The sequence below is a fragment of the Hippopotamus amphibius genome, chromosome 7, assembly GCF_030028045.1.
Source record: "Hippopotamus amphibius kiboko isolate mHipAmp2 chromosome 7, mHipAmp2.hap2, whole genome shotgun sequence".
Lineage (NCBI taxonomy): Eukaryota > Metazoa > Chordata > Mammalia > Artiodactyla > Hippopotamidae > Hippopotamus > Hippopotamus amphibius.
Window position 1 is genome coordinate 138879635 of NC_080192.1, and position 24135 is coordinate 138903769.

Genomic DNA, 24135 nt, shown 5'->3' on the forward strand with positions numbered 1-24135 from the left:
TAGTGGAAAAGGTGTATCCATGATGAAATTCTTCAGTAGACATATTTGAATGAATGGTTATTATTTTATGGAAAGCAAACAAGGAAAAAAAAAGGAGAATTAAATTCAGTTGGTTTTTTTGTTTGTTTATGCCGGTTTTTTTTTTTTTTTTTTTTTTTTTGGAGAAAGATGTTTTGGCAACCAATAAAGGATACCTAAATATGCACAAATGATCATTTTAAAGAGTTAAGTTATATCCTCATGACCAATATGGGTGGAATTTTTGAAAAACTCTGTTGAAAGAAGGAACAGAGATCATATTAGTCCAAGTCAAAATCTTCTGCACATTGACTTCCAATAGTTCCAGTGAATCATGTATAAGCCTGTTAGAATTTCTAATGAAAAGTATGCCAGATTAAAAGAATCTTCTGCCAATTTTTGTTCTTCCAATATTATAAGAAGAAAAAAGAGAAGCATGTTGAAAATATGTAGATTTCTCACTCAACAATGTTTCTCGTCCTGTGCATGTCAGTTATTAGAAATGTAGAGATTTTATTTCATGATTTATTTACAGATTTTTGCCTCACACGCACAGTACTGCAATTGTGCTAATGAAAGTTTCTGTTGTCAACATGACTCTTCCAAGAAATAAGTGAATTTCACGTAGAGAACAAAAAGAAATAGGACTGTATCCCATCATCATTTTCTAAGCTTGGATATATAGTTACAATTCTATCCATTGTTGAATGCTAATCTGAAAATGTAATGGTTTGTAGCAATATTACTCTTTTCTAAGGATACTGGTCTATAGGATATTCTTGATTCTTAACCCCATGGGACCAATTCAATTCTTTTTGCTTCATGTCTCCCTACTCTTCTCTCTTGAGTTGATTACCTATTTGAGTATCTACCTGACATATGATCAGAAAATCTAACCATTAAGCAGGAAACTTAGAGGATATTTAGTCAAATGCCATATATTAAGTGCATGCTCTCTGTGTGGAATTTTTGGAATTTCAGCTTGTCATGTTATTGTTAACAACTGTTCCGTTAATATGAGAGTGAGTTTATTCACGTACTCACTCTAACAGATGACTACTGAGCACCTATGAACTGCCAGGTACTGAGGTAGGCACTATGGAAGATAAAGAACTAATTTAAAGATGAACCCTGATAGTGCAATGCCTCTGTCACATCTATACTGTAGATGTCTTTCTTCTGGTGAAAAAACTTAACTTTTCAAATCTAGTTTTAGTTTCCATCAAATATTAATGTTTCTATACATAAAATCATGTATAAATATATAGTTATTAAAATGTAGATATATAGATACAGATATTTGACAAAATAGATACATTCTATAGAGCCCTATAAAAGTTTAAAATTTCCATGTACATTTTGTAATCCTCCTTAACAGGCAAACTTCTCTACCTTCCTTATTAGATTAAAATTGGCCTATTTTTAATCTGGGGATTTTTTCCCATGCAATGGAGGAATAGGAACAGGGTGGCTTTGGTTTCTATTAATTCATAGTACTCTTTACAACAAAAACTAATTATTTTAACTTGCATTTACAAGTTGTTTTCATGACAACTTTCTACAAAGGATCAGTGCTTATGTATATAATTCCTCTGAGAACTCTGAGTCTTCACACTCAGAGTGTCATTTAAGTTCCAAGCTTGCACATCTATTATTCTGATTTTAGAGAGAAGGAGAAACAGAAATAGAGAGGGGTGAAGTGATTTGCTGTAGGTTAACCAGTGAGCAACACATCCACGTAGAAAATAGTCTCAACTCCTAAGTACACTAGATACTTAATTATCTGCCAAAGGGACTATGATCTGGAATGCTTTTATCTGTCTATCTGTCAATCAAATGCGTTTTGAAACTAGAAGACTAAGCGTCCTCATCTTTTTTTTTTTTTTTTCAGAAAAGAGGTCTTCATTCTCTGGCATAAATTAGGAGAAAAATTAATCATGATAATGATATGAAATATTTATATATATGTATGAATCTCTATGTGTAAGATTCTTTTTTAATTGGATACAGTCTTGAGAAAAGACTCTCTTTTTCTCAAGTTGGGCTTCTCTTAAAATTTTTTCCTTTAAAATATTTCCTCATATCATTACTAGGGGACTTCTGTTAAAGTTCAAATTAATATTTTAAATCCAATTAATATATTATTGACTTAAGGGTTTGCTTTTTATTTTCAAACACTGAATTATAATCTAAAGCTTTAGCATAATTTTATTATGTTAGGAGAACATGCTACATAATATTTTAGTTCTTTGAAATACATATTTCAAATTGAATGTATCAGTCTCATCACCATTTGTTGAAATAACTATTCTTTCTGCATTGAACTACCACAAAAATGTTTTGAAAATCAATAATTCATATATGTGTAGATTTATTTCTGTATTTTATTTTCCAGTTCCATTAATATATATACTAATAATTATGTCAATATTGAATGATTATAATGTCTTAAAATCAGGTGGTATGAGTCCTCCAACTTCATTCTTATCTTAAAATATCTGTTTTGGTTTATCAAAGCCCTTCACTTATCCATCTCAATTTCTACAAAGAAGCCTGCTGAGATTCTGATGGGGAGCGTATAGAATCTAAAGGTCAGTTTAGGGAGAGTTGACCTCACCGATACTGAGCCTTCTGATTCAAGGACTTGGTGTATTGATAATTTCATTAAAGCGTGTCAGCATTTTTTGTAGTTTTCATGATCATAAACACAACTTGTTTAATGTATTCTTGTTTTTCATTCTTTTTACACTATTTATTGGATGTAATTTAAAAATATTTTTCCTTTGCTAATACATAGAAATATAATTAACTTTTGTAATTTCCCTTTGTAATTATGTCTTTAATCCTGGGTTGCTTAAGAGTATGCTGTTTATTTTCTAAGTGTTTGGGAATTTTCCAGATATCTTTCCAATACTGATTCCTAGGGTAACTCCATTTTTTTTCAGAGAACATACAATATGATTTCAATCATTTTAAAATTTATTAAAATGTATTTGTTAGTTTAGCATAGATAAAAATAAAGTCATTGCAAATGATTCTTCTGATTAGAATAACATCATAATGATAATGAGTTTAACAAAGAAGATATCTAAACACTTAAATACATGCCCCTAACACGGCCAAAAATATGAAAAATAAAATAGAATGAGAGAGAGGTAAATATACAATAACTGGGGAGATTTTGATATAGATTTTGGTAACTGATAGAACAATATGTCATAATGTTTTTTTGGTCTCTATTCAGGAAATCTGCTAGCTACCTTGATTGAATACTTCATATACTGCAGAAATTCACCATAAACCTTTCTCATAGACTTTTAAAATATTGTTTTCTTTCTCTTAAAAGCCCTTCTTAATATTTTTACTTGCCCATTCTGGCTCAGTTAAAGTGCTATAACCTCTAAAGAGGTTTTCCTACCCTCCTTTCTTCTGAGATTCAATGGTTAATATTTATTAAGTGTTTATTCTGTGAAAGGCTCTATGCTAATTACTTAGTTATCTATTTTATCTTTACAGCAAACTATTAGGTATCATTATGCTCATTTCATTCATCACAAAGTTGAGATTCATGTCAGTTGAATAATTTGCTAAGTTTAAACATTTTCTATGTGACAACCTGAGATTTACACCCAATAGTTCCTACTCCAATGCCTCACATTCTTAAATTCTATTCTGAGATGCATTGTACATCTTCTCATCTCTGCTGGTGTGAACCACTTTAATAGCATGTACCAGAGTCTAATTAGATTTCCTGTTGTATGTACCAATTGACTTGGATACTAGACATGTCCCCTTTGAGAAAGGGCAAATGCTAGAAGCACATATTCTAGAAGCAAGAACAAATACTTGTAATACTTATAATTTTCATTCTCTCTATGCAGCTACATCTATAACAGTATATGTATATGTGTGTGTGTAAATTCCTAAGTTAATTTACTTGAACAAGAGTCCCTATAAATGGTATTGCCCAAAGTAGAATCCTTTTATGGCTAAATACATGGTGTTTGATTTTCTACTTGCCATCCTGGCAGAAGCATCAGTTAAATATCTGCACATGGATGGAGAAATTCACTCTAACATACAGCACATTTCTTTGAAGGCCTTGTAATTTTACTCTATGGGGAAGGCAGGTATTCTCAGCAGGAGTCCAAAGCTTCCTCACGAAGAAGAATTCCCCTGGGGCTCAATTGATGACATTTTGGGATGAGTTTATTCAGACACAAGTTGTTAAAAGGTTCGGATGGGCACATAGCTCTTAGCTACAGTGATAGTAAGCACATAAGAGGTGTATTAGCTTATTAAAAACAAAAAAAGTTTCCACAAGATACTGAGTTCTTAGTTATAAAATGTCTTGTGGGGTGAGGAAAAAAGGAATTAACTAGAAAATTAACTAAATTCTGTTTCAAAGCTTTGATTCAAATGAGCATTTAATAAACACTTTTTTTTTTCAGTAGCAACTCATTGATTTTTTTTTTTCTGAATGAGATTAAGGATTCATTTTAAAAGGATAAAAACTAAACCAACAAATAAAAACCTCTTTTTACTCATTTTAAGTTATTGCATAAACTATGCAGGAAAAACCATATTGGAAATCAAAGCAGTGTTAAAAAAGTCAACTACGACTGCCCTGTACTATCATGGCAAATAAGTGCATTTTTTAACTTTCTCATAAATGCAAGCTTTAAAGAGCAAAGAAAGAATATTTAGTGTTTATCTTCTCTATATATTTCTACCATGTGAGAAGAAAACTAAATTATATTGAACACCAAACTAAAATGTATACAGCCAGACCTCATGCCTGGCAGAGTTACATATGCAATTCATATAATTTTCAAACTATGAATTGGCAATCATTATCCCCACTTAGCAGAATAAGACTGAAGCATAGAGCGATGAAATAATTCCACCGGAGTCTCAAGTGATAAAGCCAGGACTCAAATGTCTAAAGCATTCCTTGCTCCAATTGTCACATTGCTAATTTCTGCTGGGCATAAAGAAACAAGAAAATTAGCCCTGAAGTTACTTAGAGGTCAGAGATTCAAACTCAACAAGCAGAGATCTTTCCCAGAAGTCCAGTGTTCCACTTGGGAAATAATGAAGCTTCCTAACTGACAGATTAGTTTTCCATTAGAGTGATAATTACCCATTATGGTAAATGCCTACCTTAAAGTATCTCTTAATGTTGATCAGCATACTACCATTTCTTTTTTACTGTCATTTCTATTCTAAGTAAGGGTGTTGAGTTTTTCCATGTGAAGTCCAACAGCTTTCGAGGGCAGGCTCTAGGATTACATTTTCTGAGTTTACCCAGCTCTGCTATTTATTCTCTGAAAATAGGCAAGTTGTATGCTCTCTGTGCCTTGGTTTCTGAACTGAAAAGTACAGATGAGAATAGTATTTACCTTATAGTGTTGTTATAGGAATTTAATGAATTTAAAAGTGAAAAGATTTCAGAACAATGCTTTTCATATTTTAAGTTGAATGTTGGCTTCCAATTCTATATTTATATGTAGATACAACAGAAATACAATTTAGATAAATGGATACATTGATTTCTTTCTTTTTCCAGAATGTGTAAGATCCATGGATAATATTCATATTCAATCCTGGTTGTAAAGTTAAAAATTTCTTTTTCAATGTCAGATATGTTTGGGAAAACCATCCCATCACTTATAATCCACCTGATATAACTGCAATTCTTAAAGTTTCATCTAGTGCATAGAAATTATCCATTATTTACACATTGTTACCGAATTAGTTAATTGACCATGGCTTGTAATTAAATCTGAGGTGGACATTAAATTATTCATGCTGTAAATAAATTAATGCTCAGAGATTTTGCTTTCATTTTTGGAATATTTGATTAGTATTCCTTTATTCTATAACTTACCCATTTGCATTTCTAGTGGGCCATCATTTTTTCACAGATGGGCACTAGGAACCTATAAAAAGTTGGTGTGACTAATTTGAGTTTACCCTGCCTTGTCTTGAAAATCTTTTCAGTTATTCCTTCTAAAGCTCAGAGTCTGGGCTCTGTTGCTGGGGACAGGGACAGGAGCATGGTTCCCCTAAGTGACACCCCTGCTTTAGGACCTGAATAGTCCCTGGGAGCGGGCTGCAGTCCCCGGTGTCCTCAGTTTACTTCTCCAGGTATGCAGCCATTGCCTCAGAAGCTAGAACGAGGAGGACTGAGGTCTTTGTATTGTTGTCAGCCCTCCGACCAAGGTAAAGCCTCTGCCTCATGAGTGGCAGCTGGGAAAAGGAGGGTTTTCACAACTTTCAGCCACATTTCCTGGAACTTAGCCTTCGCCACAGGTAGGTTGGGCAGAATGAGAAATATTTTTATCTTTCCCTTCCAGGAAGAAAGCCCTCCAACTGGAACCTGGGGGTAGAGGCAGCCATGTGGTTTGCCTGTACTGGTTTCAAGTGTCATTTCTACATCCCTGAGTGGGGAGGAGGAGGGAGGGATGCATCATGATTCATATGACAGTTTCTCACTTTTCTTATTATTCTTAGTTTCTATTTTCTTGAATAAATATTTCTTCACATGATGCATGTTTTGGGGCTCATTTTCAGAGACTTTACTTTTTTAAGAATTGACCTCTTTTGCTGGGGAGCAGATCCACCCAGCTCCTCACTCTGTCTTGTCAAAAGTGAAACTCCCCAATGACCAACAGTTGGCTTTTTCACAACTTGTTATTCTGGGTCTCCTAACACCCTATTTGATACTTCATGTTATGCTGCAAGTGTAATAGTTATTTAGTGAATAGCAGCTCTTTTATATTCCTTTCTCTAGAATTGATATACCTGGGGGACATTAGCTCACATTTTATCTCTAGACTTGTCACTGTCTAATTAATTGCTGCTATAGCGACTTGCCCCCTTTGAACAGGCTTTTTTTTTTTTTTTAACCTTGGCAAATGTAGATATTACCTATCCTCATAGGATTAAATTAGAAGTAAATTAAAGAACAAATGTGAGAGTGCTTAATGATAGCGTGAGGTATAATGTTAGGTATTCAAATATAATGAATTTTTTCAATTATTCACATTTTACTTAAGTATTGCTATGGCCCCAGATAACTCTTTAAAATTATATGAACAAAATTACAAAATTTTGACAAGATACTATTTCTGTATTTCTCAATGACATATTTTTAAATATGTAGCAATAAAATAAAAATAATTCAGACGAGTGTGGCCAAAATAGAGATGGTTCTAGGAACAATGTGTAGGGAAACAAAAGATTTCAAATTTTTGAAAAACAAACATGAATTTTTTTTTCCCCTCTAGACAGAATTTATAGTTGGTGACTTGAATGATGATTTAAGTTGGATGTCAGAACTTTCTGATGATTAAAAATTTATAGTAATGAAAAGATATTGAATATTGTGTTGTCAGTGGTGTTAAAATAAAGGATGACCGGGCTTTTATCAGGAATTGTGTACAAGGGATTCCTTAAATTTAGACTTCTGTCAGTTAGTACATTGGTTTAAAAAAAAAAAAAAACTTGAGAAACTTTGGACTACATGGGTGATTTTAAAACTATGTTTGTAAAAGCTAGAGTCTATAATGTTGGCTAAGAGTCTCAGATAGGAGGGCAAACGTGGAAGATGGCCTCTTGGAATGCCATGATCTTTTTCAATCAATCAAAAAATTTTAATATGTGTTTTATATTGTGAAACAATATAAGACTCCATGGGGGAAAAAAAAGAAATACACCCTTTAAAAGCATTTTGTAAAACAATGTTTATAGCTTAAGTTTGTAAGCTTCTGAACTAAATGAATTCTTAAGACTCTTGGACATTTAGATTTACTATTCAGTGATGCTTTGAATCAGAAAACAGGTGAATGAGCAGAGCAAGTTTTAGACCTTGGCTCTCTGTACTCTCAATTTGGTCAAAGTTTTACCTAGTAAGTTCAATTCCATTTTTTTAAACCTGACTCATTTTCAACAGCTAGTTCTTTCCATGCTTTTTGCATCCTCTCAAGGGTAAAGACTCCCAGGAAGAAATGGCTCTTCTCTGAAGAGGATGTCTGGGCTATTGTTGTTGTAAAAAGGCCTCATTCTGAGCTCTCTATCACAAATAAAGAAGAGATCTTAACCCAGCTTCACCTTTTCTAGCAAAAGGACACAAACGCCAGATGCAATGCACATTTATTCTGTCATTCTTCTTCTCAGCTTTTTCTAGGCTGACAGCTGTATAGCATGAAATAAGGGGTGCTTTTGGCCAGCTAGAAATATAAAAGCCATAAAGAAACAGCACACACTGCTCTCATTTCCCATAAAACAGGACCATTTTTATTACTTTTGATTTATAATACAAATGACGATTACATATATTTCTTCATGCGTGCACAGAATCAAACACAGAGCTTAAAACTCCCTGAACAACACAGGACCCTACCAATTAGGTCTAAAACTGAATACTTTTCCTTGAATCTAAGAACTTGAAAAACGCTCCTGAGGGGCTCTCACTTTCTCTTTCTTTCTCTTTTTCTATCACACAGACATATATACACACAAACTTACAATTTTTACCAAATTAATAACCACAGCTTAGAATCCATTATGTCATTATCTCTGAAACACACATTTTACATCTAAAATTATTTCCCATGAAGGGAAATTAAAATATTTCAAGGATTTTTCTGGCACTTTAAAGTATTTTCAGCATAGGGAACTATATTCAGTATCTCATAATAAAGTATGATAGAAAAGAAAAAAAACATTTTCAGAGTACTGTGTTGCATGTCTTAATTTTAGTATAACACTTCAGGGTAGTATTTATTTTCTTTTTTTTTTTCTTTGTAATCTTAAGAATAAAAAGATCCTTTTGCCTAGAATGGTCCTTTTAATCAGATAAGTGCAGATAGCTGCAGACATACATTTTTACATAAAATTTCATGACATTTACAAAATATATTGAGGGATCCCACATCAAAGAGACCCTTTTGTAAGAAGCTAGGAAGGGGATAAATGTGTATCCAGCACTACATTATTACCATATGCCACTTCATATGTACCATCTCACAGAAGCTCCAATATATTTTAGAAATGAGAACTTTGAGACTCAATGGAATAATTAATCCTATCAGACAGTGAGCACATAGCCCAGTTGGGCCTCAACTAATGCCTTCTTCCTTCACACTTTTTTCTATTTCACCATCTCCAATGCTAATCAAGAGATAACATTAGTCCAGAAATCATGCTTCTTCTCCAGGAGGCAGTTAAATGCCATGACAAAGCATCCTGCCCCACCAACTAGTAATTGGATGAACTTGGCAGATTTAAATTCTCAGTGCCTCATCATCCTCATCTGTGAAATGGGGATGAACACACTAACCATGGCATGTGGCTGTTGTGAAGAGTAAATGATTTACTCTAGGTAAAGAGCTTAGAACATAGAATGTTCATACAACATAGAATGTTTTATAAATTGGTACATGAAAGTCTCCCAGGATATTCTAATAACCACTATTATCCTAATAACCACTATTATTATATTTTGGTTCTTTTACCTCTTATTCTGTGATTATATGGCTAGTATTTTTTTTTCCCAGAAATTACTTTCTTTTTCTTTTATCTTTCAGGTAACTGTTCTGGTGTTTCTATAAAAAGACAATGCAAATACGGTAGCAAATAAGGTTAAAACGAGCCAAGGGAAATTGACTGTATTAGCCTATTTTCCTGTCACTGAAGACTTAATTCTCCTGCTAGACAAAGCGTAGCTGATGTGGCAGCTCCTGGAGTATTGGTATGCAGAGCTGGTGCATCCATGGCAAATCCAGCAGTTCCTGACTCATTTCTGCAGGATTTAACTCTCTGTTTTCTGGTGGCATTATTATAAAGAAAGGTTTTAAACACCAATTATCTTCTGTCACCAGTGTCATATATTCACAGCCTGTATCTATGGCCCAGATGTCACTCTCGAGTTACAAATCTGTATAGTCACCTCTCTGTTTTGTTTATTTTTTGTTTGTTTGTTTGGGTTTTTTTGGCCATGCCATACAGCTTGCAGTATCTTAGTTCCCCCGCCAGGGATTGAACCCCGGTCCTCTGCAGTGGAAGCATGAAGTCCTAACCACTGGACTGCCAGGGAATTCCCTCACTTCTCTGTTAGATACTTCATGGATTTCTAAGAGGCTATTCAAGCTCAGTATGACTTAACTGTGTTTCTTTTTCTTTCCTCCAAAGTCCTTCTGCCCATTGTTCAAACTTGATCCTCATTTGAAGATTTGCCCCATATCTAGGCACAATGGCAGAAATCTTGCAGCCATCCTGATTCTTCCGTGTTTTCAAGTTAAAAAAAAAAAAAGTTGAATATTGCAGCAGCTTTTTAATTAGCCTCCCCAACCCTGTTCTCTGCCTCTCTGTTTCTGTCTCTCTCTCCCAATTCCAAACTCTCCATTACCACAAACATGATATTCCTGATCTGTAAATTTCACTGTCTCTTCTAAACCACTGCCTTTCCCACCTTTCTAAAGAGACATCCATAGATATTTCTTGCCTGTTAGGAAAATAGCAAACATCATGATGCTTAAAACTCTCCATTCTGACTTCTGTCTTCTAACCTCATTTTCCTCTCAGTTCGCACTTTCTTCTCACCAAAACATGCTCGATATGCCAGTATATAGAAATATTCACATTTCTAAAGCATACCATCAAGCACTTGCAGTCTCAGAAGGAGTCTCCTTCAGCAAAAATACCTGGATTCCACTTCTCTCCCTGTTTAGTTCCTTCTGAACATTTAAGACTTGATCAGTAGCACTTCACCTTAGGCCGGGTTAGGAACTCATAGGACCTTATGAATACTTTGTGAGTACCTTTATAGTAACTTGTGTGCCTCAATCTCCCTGTGTCTAGCTAGGAATGATCATGATACTAACCACAAAGTGTTGTCAGAAGAATTAAAGGAGGTGTAATGGCCACTTTTACTGGTTAAGGTGGCTAGGCTACAGTTTCCAGTTGGTTGGTCAAACAGTGAGTGTTTTCGGCATTTTGGTTTGCCAGCTTCAAGAGCTGTGCTGGAGATGGGAAAATGCACAATATTTAATTTTATACTAATGGCTACAGAGTATAAACCCTGGTACCTAAATACGTAAAAGAAGTCAAAGGAATAATTAGCCTGTGAATATTAGACAGCATTATTCCCTACCTTCTTATATCACAACATATTTTTATATATCAAAAGGGAATAACATGTAGGGGCACACATTTGCTAATCTCTTTCTCATGAGAGTAACACCGTAGACATCTGTGGTGATGATAGTTTCATTTTTAAAAACATGCCTAGCTCCAATGGACTATGCCCTTACCTTTATGTCCTATATTCCCAGAACAGCTAATCTGCTAATCCTGAGGAGAGATGCTATCTCAGAAATCCAAAGCGATTCCCCTGAGACCCATGCCAATCCATGTGAACAAGCATAGACAAGCTGGTGCCTGTTTCCAAATTAGCTAAATCACATCTGCTAACGATCACTTCTGTTTCCTAATAGGTCTGCAGAGGTGCCAGGAAATAGCCTATCAGGAACTCTCACAAGTCTTCTCTGAGTCCTGATGAGATTTCTAAACCTCCCACAGTTACACATGGAAGCAGGGAAATTCCTACCTAGGGGTTGGGTGAGCTAGATGCACCACTTACCTTTCTTCCCTGTGGTAGGGAGTGCATTGAAAATATCACTTTTCTTTCACAATGTATTTATTTATCTTGTGGCAAGACTATTTAACATGGGACCTACCATCTTAACAAAGGGTTAAGTGTGGGATACACTCTTGCTAACTAGAGTCACAATGTTGCACTGTGGGTTTCTAGAGCTTATTCCTCTTCCTTCACTGAAACTTTGCTCATTGGTCATCAACTCCCCATTTCCTCCTCTCCCAGCCCCACATAACTCTGTTTCCATAAGTTTCACTCTTTAAATACCTCATATACATGGAATCATATGTCTTTCTGTGACTGGCTCATTTCACTTTGCATAATGTCCTCCAGGTTCATCCACGTTGGCCAAAGGGCAGGATTTCGTCTCTTATTAAAGCTGAATAATATTTCATTGTATGTATTTACCATGTTTTCTTTATCTATGCATCTGTTGATGGACATTTTTGTTGTTTACTTACCTCGGCTATTGTGAATAATGCTGCAATGAACATGGATTGCAGATATTTCGCTGAGATCCTGATTTCAGTTCTTTTGTATGTGTACCCAGAAGTGGGATTGCTGAATCATATGGTAATTCTTGTTTGGAAGCTTTGCGGAACCTCTATATTATTTTCCATAGCTGCTGCCTCATTTTACATTCTGCCTACAGTATACAAGGATTCTAATTTCTCTACATCCTTGCTAACACATCTTTTTTTAAAAAATGGTAGCTATCCTACAGGTGTAAGGTCATAGCTCACTGTCATTTTGATTTGCATTTCCCTCATAATTAATGGTGTTGAATAACTTTTTATATACCTGTTGGTCATTTATATGTCTTCTTTGGAGAAATGTCTATTCAAGTCCGCTGCCCGTTTTTTGTTTGTTTAGTAACCAGCTTTATTTTTCTTTTCACTTAGTAAAATTGTAGATGTCTCTCCATGTCATTGAAATTCTCCTAAAACATTTTTAGATTTTTAATATTTCTATGGTATACCAACATATGAATATTTCATAAGCATACCCCAATATTGGATATTTAGGTTGTTTCCATTTTTTTTTTGCAACTGTTTGTATGGTGTTTGTCATTATACTGTTCTAAGCACTTTACATATGTCAAATATAATCTCTACTAAATTTTTATGAATGTGGAACTATTATTGTCCTCATTTTATAAATTGGGAAATTAATCACAGGGAAAGTGACATGTCTAAGGTGATATGGCTAGTAAGTTAAGTGGTGAAGCCTGATTAAAATCCAAGCAGACAAGAATCCTAAGTCTATGGGCTTAACCCATACACTACACTGTCATCTCTCAATGCTCTAATGAACATATCTAAAGCTAACTTTTTGTACACATGCTTAGGAACTTCTTTTCTCTAAGTGCCTACATGTAATAACTGGGTCAAATGATGTGACATTTTACCGTTCTTAGTGCAAACTGCTCCAAACTATGTTTCTGATTGTTTTCTTTTTTCCAATCTTTTACATTTTAATACAGATAAAATGAAATGTATTATCTTAATCATTTTTTTCAATTTTTTTTCAATTTTTTATTTATTAATTTTATTTATTTATTTATTATTTTTTGGGGGCGTACACCAAGTTCAATCATCTGTTTTTATACACATATCCCCGTATTCCCTCCCTTCCTTGACTCCCCCACCCGAGCCCCCCCACCCTCCCCACCCCAGTCCTCTAAGGTATCTTCCATCCTTGAGTTGGACTCCCTTTGTTATACAACAACTTCCCACTGACTATCTATTTTGCAGTTGGTAGTATATATATGTCTGTGCTACTCTCTCACTTCGTCTCAGCTTCCCCTACACCCCCCGCCCCCTCCCATACCTCGAGTTCTCCAGTCCATTCTCTGTATCTGCATCCTTGTTCTTGTCACTGAGTTCATCAGTACCATTTTTAGATTCCGTATATGTGAGTTAGCATACAATATTTGTCCTTCTCTTTCTGACTTACTTCACTCTGCATGACAGATTGTAGTTCTACCCACCTCTTACATATAGCTCCATCTCATCCCTTTTTATAGCTGAGTAATATTCCATTGTGTATATATGCCACATCTTCTGTATCCATTCATTTGTTGATGGGCATTTCGGTTGCTTCCATGTCCTGGCTATTGTAAAGAGTGCTGCAATAAACATTATGGTACAAGTTTCTTTTGGGATTATGGTTTTCTTTGGGTATATGCCCAGGAGTGGGATGACTGGATCATATGGTAGTTCTATTTGTAGTTTTTTAAGGAACCTCCAATTTGTTTTCCACAGTGGCTGTACCAACTTACATTCCCACCAACAGTGCAGGAGAGTTGGCTTTTCTCCACACCCTCTCCAACCTTTGTTGTTTCCAGATTTTGTGATGATGGCCATTCTGATGGGTGTGAGGTGATACCTCATTGTGGCTTTGACTTGCATTTCTCTGATGATGAGTGATGTTGAGCATCTTTTCATGTGTTTGTTGGCCATCTGTATGTCTTCTTTGGAGAAATGTCTATTTAGGTCTTCTGCCCACTTGTGGATTGGGTTATTTGCTTTTTTGGTATTAAGCTGCATGAGCTGCTTATATATTTTGGAGGTTAATCCTTTGTCCATTGTTTCATAGGCAATTATTTTTTCCCATTCTGAGGGTTGCCTTTTAGTCTTGTTTATGGTTTCTTTCACTGTGCAAAAGCTTTTAAGTTTCATGAGGTCCCATTTGTTTATTCTTGATTTTATTTCCATGATTCTAGGAGGTGGGTCAAAAAGGATCTTGCTTTGATGGATGTCATAGAGGGTTCTGCCTATGTTTTCCTCTAGGAGTTTTATAGTGTCTGGCCTTACATGTAGGTCTTTAATCCATTTGGAGTTTATTTTTGTGTATGGTGTTAGGAAGTGTTCTAATTTCATTCTTTTACATGTAGCTGTCCAATTTTCCCAGCACCACTTATTGAAGAGGCTGTCTTTTTTCCATTGTATACTCGTGCCTCCTTTGTCAAAGATAAGGTGCCCATATGTGTTTGGGCTTACTTCTGAGTTCTCTATTCTATTCCACTGATCTTCCTTTCTATTTTTGTGCCAGTACCATACTGTCTTGATCACTATGGCCTTGTAGTATAGTTTGAAGTCAGGAAGCCTGATTCCACCAACTCCATTTTTCCTTCTCAAGATTGCTTTTGCTATTCGGGATCTTTTGCATTTCCATACAAATCGTAAGATTTCTTGCTCTAGTTCTGTGAAAAATGCCATTGGTAATTTGATGGGGATTGCATTGAATCTGTAAATTGCTTTGGCTAGTACAGTCATTTTCACGATGTTGACTCTTCCAATCCAGGAACATCGTATGTCCCTCCATCTGTTTGTGTCATCTTTGATTTCTTTCATCAATGTCTGATCTTTATGATTTCTTTCCTTCTGCTCACTTTGGGGTTTCTTTGTTCTTCTTTCTCTAGTTGTTTTAGGTGTAAGGTTAGGTTGTTTATTCGATAATTTTCTTGTTTCTTGAGGTAGGACTGTATTGCTATAAACTTCCCTCTTAGAACTGCTTTTGCTGCATCCCATAGGTTTTGGGTTGTTGTGTTTTCGTGGCATTTGTTTCTAGATTTTTTTTGATTTCCTCTTTGATTTCTTTAGTGATTCCTTGGTTGTTTAAGAATGAATTGTTTAGCCTCCATGTGTTTGTATTTTTTGCAGTTTTTTTCCTGTAATTGATATCTAGTCTCATGGCGTTGTGGTCTGAGAAGATGCTAGATGTGATTTCAATTTTCTTGAATTTGCTGAGGTTTGATTTGTGACCCAAGATGTGATCTATCCTGGAAAATGTTCCGTGTCCACTTGAGAAGAAAGTGTAGTCTGTCGTTTTTGGATGGGATGTCCTATAAATATCAATGAAGTCGAGATGTTCTAATGTGTCATTTAAAGCTTGTGTGTCTTTATTTATTTTCTGTTTGGATGATCTGTCCATTGATGTAAGTGGGGTGTTCAAGTCTCCCACTATTATTGTGTTACTGTCGATGTCCCCTTTTATAGCTGTTAGCATTTGCCTTATGTATTGAGGTGCTCCTATATTGGGGGCATAGATATTTACCATTGTGATATGTTCTTCTTGAATGGATCCCTTGATCATTATGTAGTGTCCTTCCTTGTCTCTTTTAATAGTCTTTACTTGAAAGTCTAATTTGTCTGATATGAGTATTGCTACTCCAGCTTTCTTTTGACTTCCATTTGCATGGAATATCTTTTTCCATCCCTTTACTTTCAGTCTATATGTGTCCCTTGGTCTGAAGTGGGTTTCTTGTAGACAGCATATAGAAGGGTCTTGTTTTTATATCCATTCAGCCAGTCTGTGTCTTTTGGTTGCAACAGTTAATCCTATTACATTTAAGGTGATTATTGACATGTGTGTTCCAATTACCATTTTCTTAATTGTTTTGGGTTTATATTTGTAGGTGTTTTCCTTTTCTTGTGTTTCCTACTTAGAGAAGTTCCTTTAGCACTTGTTGTAAGGCTGGTTTGGTGGTGCTGAATTCTCTTAACTTTTGCTTGTCTGGAAAGCTTTTGATTTCTCCTTCAAATCTGAATGAGATTCTTGCTGGGTAGAGTATTCTTGGCTGTAGGTTTTTCTCTTTCAGGACTTTCAGTATATCCTGCCATTCCCTTCTGGCCTGCAGAGTTTCTGTAGAAAGGTCAGCTGTTATCCTGATGGGTTTTCTCTTATATGTTATTTGCTGCTTTTCTCTTGCTGCTTTTAATATTTTTTCTTTGTGTTTAATAGTCGTTAGTTTGATTAATATGTGTCTTGGTGTATTTCTCCTTGGGTTTATTCTGTATGGGACTCTCTGTGCTTCTTGGACTTGGTTAATGATTTCCTTTCCCATGTTGGGGAAGTTTTCCACTATAACCTCTTCAAATATTTTCTCAGACCCTTTCTTGTTTTCTTCTTCTTCTGGGATGCCTATAATTTGAATGTTGGTGTGCTTAATGTTATCACTGAGGTCTCTGAGACTGTCTTCTATTCTTTTTATTCTTTTTTCTTTTTCCTGCTCTGTGGCAGTTATTTCCCCCATTCTATCTTCCAACTCACTTATTCGTTCTTCTGCCTCAGTCATTCTGCTGGTTATAGCATCTAGAGTATTTTTAATTTCAGTTATTTTGTTATCCATTGCTGTTTGTTTTTCTGAGTTCTTATGAACTGTTTCTTGTACTTTCTCTATTTTGTTATCGAGATTTTGTATCATTTTTACTATCATTATTCTAAATTCTTTTTCAGGCATTTTTCCTCTTTCCTCCTCATTTATTTGGTCTTGTGGGTTTTTTTCCTGCTCCTTTGCCTGCATGGTGTTTCTTTGTTTCCTCATGGTTGTCCAAACTTTTGGGATTGCTTGTCGTGGCGATAGAGGTGTTTATAGAAGACTGTCCAAGCCTCAGACTAATGTCCAAGTATTGGATTAAACAAATATTAAGTCTAGGAAACACATACATGTATAAGACACACAATTACTGAATCCATTAGGACATAAGGCTCTAGAAAGATATCAGATATTCAAAGAGAAACCCAACAGAAATTGACAACTGAAACAGAACAAATCAGAGACAAAAGCAAAAGCAAACAAACAGACAAATAACACCTTACACATACAAACATTAATCCAGGGAGATTTTGTAAGCTAGGATCAAATATAGAAAAGAGCCAGAGTACCACCAGAGAGAATGGAGATTCTCAGAATGTAATTAGACAACTGTACTAAGAACTAAGATAAAGACAAAAGCCTAATATTAAATACCAAGGCAGTGTGTCATCTGGAGAATAGAGCAAGGAGTCTGAGCAGACCGATAGTGCTGCTTATAAGTATGTTAAGATAAAATAAACTTAAAAAGGCTGGAAGAAAGGGGAACAGAAGAGTGTAATGTGGTTGGAAATATGCAAATAAAAAGAAAGGAATAGAAATGTATAAAAGAGAGGGATGAAAGGAAAATATGAGAGATATATTGTCTGTACTACCAAAAACTTAGCTAGATATAGAAGTATATAAAAAGGCAAAAAAAAAAAAAAAGAATAAAAAATATCATTAAAAAATTATGTTATAAAACTTGTAGATCCCTTAGGGCTAAGATCGTATTTAATAAAGGAAAAAAAAAAAATCCAGAACTGATCCCAGAATGGACCAGTTCAATAGGTATTGATACTACTATTTCTGTTTCCTTAGCGTCTCAGCTGTAAGTGTCCTTCTCCTTGCCTTGGGTTTTTTTGCATTATTCTGTGACCAGCAGAGGTTCCTTTATTGTTCCTCTGTAAGCGTCGGTGTGTGGGGAGGGAGAGGGTACAATAGTGGCTCCTTCTCCTGGGAGTGAGTGAGCAGTGGCACACTGTTGTTTCAGTCCGGCTTGGAGGTTCCTGTTGCAGAGGGACGCTGGTGGCTCAGGCGTAAACAGAAAGTCTTAGAGTTGGGCCCCTCTTGCGTTTTTTTTGTTGTTGTTGCTGTTGTTTTTTCTCTCTGCAGCCTCCCTGCTGCTGGTGTTGCAAGGGGTTTTACTCTAGCCCCGCCTGAGTGCCTGAGGGTGCTTGTTATCCCTGAGTGCCTTAGGTGGCCCACGGGCGACTCTCCACTGCCTGTTGCAGAGGCGCAGAAAGAGAGAGAGAGGCCATGCATGCGGCTCCTCCCCCCCCCCCCCCCCCCGCCCGTGAGCCTGCAGCCTCCAGCTGCCATCATGGCCGGGCAGCTCTCAGGGATGGGCACTCCTCTCCGCGGACCTCCTCCCTCCTGTCCTCTCGGTCCGTCACCCTACCGGCAACAATGTTTCTCACCCTGAACCAGCTCTCTGGTTCCCACGCTCCCGCTCCTGGACCCTCCGTTCAGCCGCGGGTCAATGTCTCGGTCCGGGAACGCTGAGCTGCGCTGCGGACCCTCCATATGTTTCTCACTCCCTCCCGTCTGCCACAGCTCCGCCGCTTCACCCTCTTTGAGCCTTTGTAGATGCCTCCCTACCGGCTATGTCGGGCTCCCCGCGGTCCTTTCTGGTGTCCGAGGCCGTCTGCTGGTGTTCAGCTGGTTCTCTGTGGGAATGACTGCGTCCTTCAGTGCATTCCCAATGCATCTGTGGAGAGGGATGCACTCCACGTCTCTCTACTTCATCGCCATCTTTTCTCCTATCTTAATCATTTTTGAATGTACAATTCAGCAGTATTAAATGCATTCACAGTGGTGTTGTGCAACCACCACCACTATCCTTCTCCATAAATCTACAACTCCCAGAGCTTCCATAACAACTCTATAGCCATTAAACAATAACTCCCTATTCCCCTCTCCCTCCAGCCCTTGACATTCATGCTGTCTTCTGTCTCTATGACTTTGACTATTTTGAGTACTTCATACATGTGGAATCACACAGTTTGTGTGTGTGTGTGTGTGTGTGTGTGTGTGTGTGTGTGTGTGTGAGAGAGACTGGCTTATATCACTTAGTGCAATGTCCTCAAAGTTTATTCATCTTACAGCATATGTTAGAATTTCCTTCTCTTTAAGGTTGAATAATATCCCATTGTACATATAAACTACATTTCGTTTGTCCATTCATCTGTCAGTGGAAACTTGGGTTGCTTCCATTTTTTGTATAATGTGAATAGTACTGTTATCAACATGGGTGTACAAATACCTCTTCAAGACCCTGCTTTCAATTATTTTGAGTGTATATCAGAAGTGGAATTGCTGGGCCATATAGCAATTTTTTTTTTTAATTTTTTGAATAATTGCCATGTTGTTTTCCATAACTGCTTACCATTTTATGTTCCCACCAATAGTTCACAAGGCTTTGAATTTCTCCATGTCCTCATACCAACAACCTTCTTTTCTTTCTTTCTTTTTTTTTTTCTTTTAATAGTAGCCATCCTAATGAGTGTAGTTTTGATTTGCAATTCCCTGGTGATTAGTGATGTTGAGCATCTTTTCATGTGTTTCCTGACCATTTGTATTTATCCTTTGGAGAAATGTCTATTCAAGTCCTTTGCCCATTTTTGAATCAAATCATTTGGTTTTTTGTTGTTGAGTTTTAAGTGCTCCCTTTGCTCATTATTTTTTTACTATTTTTTCCTTATGCATTTTGGATATAAACCCTTATATAATTATGCAATTACTTTCTCCCATTCTGTAGGTTGCCTTTTTACTTTGTTGATTGTTTTCTTTACTATGCAGAAGTTTTTTAGTTTGATATAGTCCCGCTTGTTGATTTTCGCTTTTGTTTCTGGTACTACTGGTACCACCATGTCTAAGAAATCATTGCCCACCAAAGGTCAAGTGTTTTGCGGCTTCAGCTCTTACATTTAAATCTTTAATCCATTTTGACTTGACTTTGTATATGATGTAGGATAAATATCAAATTTAATTCTTTTTCATGTAGGTATCCAGGTTTTTCAACACCATTATTGAAGAGACTATCCTTTCTGCATTGCACACTCTTGATACCCTTGTTGAAGATCAGTTTATATGTGTGGGTTTATTTCTGGGCTCTCTATTCTGTTCCATTGGTCTATGTCTGTCTAGGCCAGCACTATACATTTTTATTTACTATTTTACTATATTTTGAAGTCAGGAAGTATGATACCATCAGCATTGTTCTTCATCAAGTTTGATTTAGCCATTTGGGGTCTTTTTTGGTTCCATATGAATTTTATGTGGTTTTTTTTTTCTATTTCTATGAAAATGCCATTGGGATTTTTATAGGGTTTGCATTAAATCTGTAGGCTAATTTGGGTAGTATGGGAATTTTAACAATATTAAGTCTTCTAATACACGAACACAGATGTCTTTCCATTTATTTGTGTTTTCTTCAATTTCTTGTATCAGTGTTTTATAATTCTCAGTGTATAGATCCATAACCTCCTTGGTTAAGTTTATTCTAAGTGTTTTATCCTTTTGATGCTCTTGTAAATGATATTGTTTTCTTAATTTCCTTTTAGGATAGTTGTTAGCGTATACAAATGCAAGTGATTTTTGTATGCTGCTTTTATATGCTGCGACTTTACTGAATTCATCTATTCTCCCACATTTTAAATGTTCCCCATTGCTGTACTTCCCTGCCATAACATAAAAGGGAAAGATGACTGAAGAAAATGCCTTTTCTTTTTTTAAAAGAAATGTTGACAAGAAGCTTAACTGGGTGTGACAAGGCTGAATGTCAGTAAAGTGCTGGTGTTAATCTAAAATATTCTGGCCTGAGATCTTGGAGCCCTGACCTCTCAACCTGACCTTTCAACTTTGCAACTTAATAGCTATTTAGACATGAGGACGTCAATAACTTCTCTGAGCTTGATGTCCTACTTGCAAAAAATAAGGTCACTGAACTTGATAATGGGTAAATTTTCTCTGGTTCTGCTTATTTTGACCCAATTAGCCTTTATTTCTATGATTTACAAATGTACTTGCTGTTTCTTATTAATTGTTGAGTATCAGACATCAAAATTCATAAATAAGAATTCTAACTCTCATTTTATTCAAATTTTCTCCAACATTTCAATCCAAGTGTTGAAGGAATCGGTAGAGGTAGGCAGGACACCGAGGCTTGTAATACAGGAAGCAATGTTTATTGTACCGGTACAGGCCCAGTGGACTCACATCTAAAGACTGAGCCCTGAAACAAAGAAAAGGTTCCCCTTTTATAAACCAGTTCCCGTGCTTTTTGGGAGCCTATAGCTATGTTTATCTAGACAGGGGCAAGGTACAGAGGCCAGAGTGCAGAAGTTAGGTTTTCCCTTATCTCCTTGACTCAGATGTCTGGGCTGTTTATGGCAGGATCTCTGTAAAAGAGGCCATAAGTTACTTATTCCCTGAGGCTTGCGTTCTCTTCTGTTTGCCTCTTCCTTCCCTGCTTTTATTATTAACCTGCCTCACAAGTACCCAGTGATCAAAGGACAGTCTTCAGGGATCTGGGGACTATTTGAAGCAGCAGCAAATGAGAACTTGCTTAGAAGTCCCGCTTTTAAAGTTAAGCATTAATTCAATGTGCTTAGTTAATGCCATGATTTACCCAGTTGTTCTGTATAAAATTATGTGCTTTCTCCCCTGCGCTATGATTCTTTAAGTAAAAAATGGTGCTCTGGCTGTGCTGCCCATGTGGGTGTCTCCTTGCCACACATGGCAATAAAAAACTATGTATAAGATAACTAAAATGAAACACAAAAACAACTATAATGAAATACAAATTAATTTAAAAATACAATTAACATTTTATTTCCTTAGGTGGATGAGCTACATTTCCAGTGTCCATTATCCATAGGTGGCTAGTGGATGCTGCGTTAGTGCAGACATAGAACATTTCCATCATGACAGAAAGAGCTACCATATATCCTGATATTAGAAAATAGTCCAGTGGTTTTGTTGTTGTTGTTGCCTGGAAATTCTTCGGAGTGCTTTCTAAAATATGGAAACCCAGTTTGAGAATTACAGCTCAAGGGTTGTTGAAGAATGTCAACTTCTGTTATAATAGAAATAAAGTGCAAGTGGAGAGAATAATAGGATTTATATCAAATTCTGCAACTTACGAGGTGAGATGTAGGATTTTAGGCACTTCACTTACATTATTAATGTGTCTAGACACAGTTGCCTTACTCTGTTATGTTAACAAAAATAAATGCACTTCCTACCTTATAGAGTTGTTCTGAGGATAAAAAGAGACATTGCATGAAGACAAGCATTGTGTCTCACCAATATTTGTATATTTTGAATCTAGCATGGTGCCAGGCATATCAAGGTATTCAATAAATATTTAATACCTGATGGGCTGGATGGTGAATATCCATCAGGTTGTGTAACCATTTTTATGGACATGTTGAAAATGAACCTGTTTACACATTTTATATAGTTTTACTCATCAAGAAAAAAACATTTTCACTCTACTCAGTCTCACAGATTTATTCCCAAATTTAATATGCTGGAGGAAAAGAACTACTCTAAAATTTATGGGATTGTATACAAAATTCAGTCTTAAAGTTTTGGCGAGTGCTTGCATCTATTCTAAAGTTAAAGAGATGATCACGATTTTCCTCACAACCACATCATATCTAAACATTATCCATTTCTGAAATTCTCAAAAATATCAACCTACATTTAGAATGTGACATGGCTCATTTCTCTGTTAGTCTGATATAAAGAGAAGTAACAAAACCTCTGTGAAAAAAAGCACCTGTCTGTCTGTCTGTCTATCTGTCTATCTAATCACAGCAGACAGAGGCCATGAAGGAACATGTAGCTTTCAGTTTTCCAGAATCGCCAAAGGCATTTTTGCAACTCAGTCTAACATTAGATGGGAGACATTGAATGAAATAAAATAAAATATACTTACAGAATTTGAGAAGTGAATTCTAATCTGGACTTTGTTATTTGGTGTTTGTATAAACTTTGGCAAGTAGTTTTCTTGCAATTTTAGTCTCCTTCTTCATAAAATGGAGATTTAGGCTTGAGTCACTTGGTTCCAGAGCTTTATGGTTTAGTCTGTAATATTGTATGCATAATGATGGTCCTGCATTTTTTGAAGAACATGTTTATTCATTGCACTTTCTTAACAGGTATGCACGTGTGCACATATGTTCCCATGAGGTATATCTATCACACAGTGACTGAGATGATCACAGGCTCCAGACAGTAGTGAAAATAACACATATGACTTTAGAACCACAGGCATGAGGTTTCAGATTGTAGCTCTAACTGTTCTTAGGTACATGGCTTTTTTCAACTATTATATGGGCTTTAGAGAATCACAGTGGCCTTCTTTGTAAAATGGGAGGTATTTTCCATACACATTTTGAAAGTTTGTCACAAAGATAAAAAATAAGTATACATTATATAGTTTTGTTTTTCCACCTAATATAGGAGATCAGATCTCAATTAAAATTAATTATTACTGCTTGTATTTGCCTTCTTTCTTTAAAATTTCCATGGCCTAACTGGTTGGCAATTCAGTTAGGAATATTTGTCATTTTTAATTCTAAAAGGATAAATAATTTAGACTAAAATGAGAAAATTGCTAAAGTATCACTTTAAAAAGGAAGATGTATTAATAAAATTAAACTTGAATAAAATGTTAGTTGTAAGTCTAGAAATAGTTAAGTTTAGTTGTAATTCTAGAAATAGTTAAATTTTTTTATTTTCCTACAGCTCCCTTCTTGTTTCTGCTAGTCACTTAGACTATTAAAGATTTCTTTACGTTTATTTTGCTATCTCATTGCTTTTGACTCTGTATTTGTCTTCCTAGGACTTTCTACTTGCCTAATTTGAAAAGAGAAAAAAACCAACAATTCACAGATCATACAAACACAGGAAAAATTTCAGTTTCACAAAATGCACATTAAAGAAACAATGAGATATCATCCTTCCCCCCATGTATCGTAAATGAATCAATTTAAATTTAATTTTTATTTTTAATGCTAACAGATGTCAACAGATGTTATATGACTTTGGCTGATTGAAATTAAATTAATTTTATTTATTACATAGT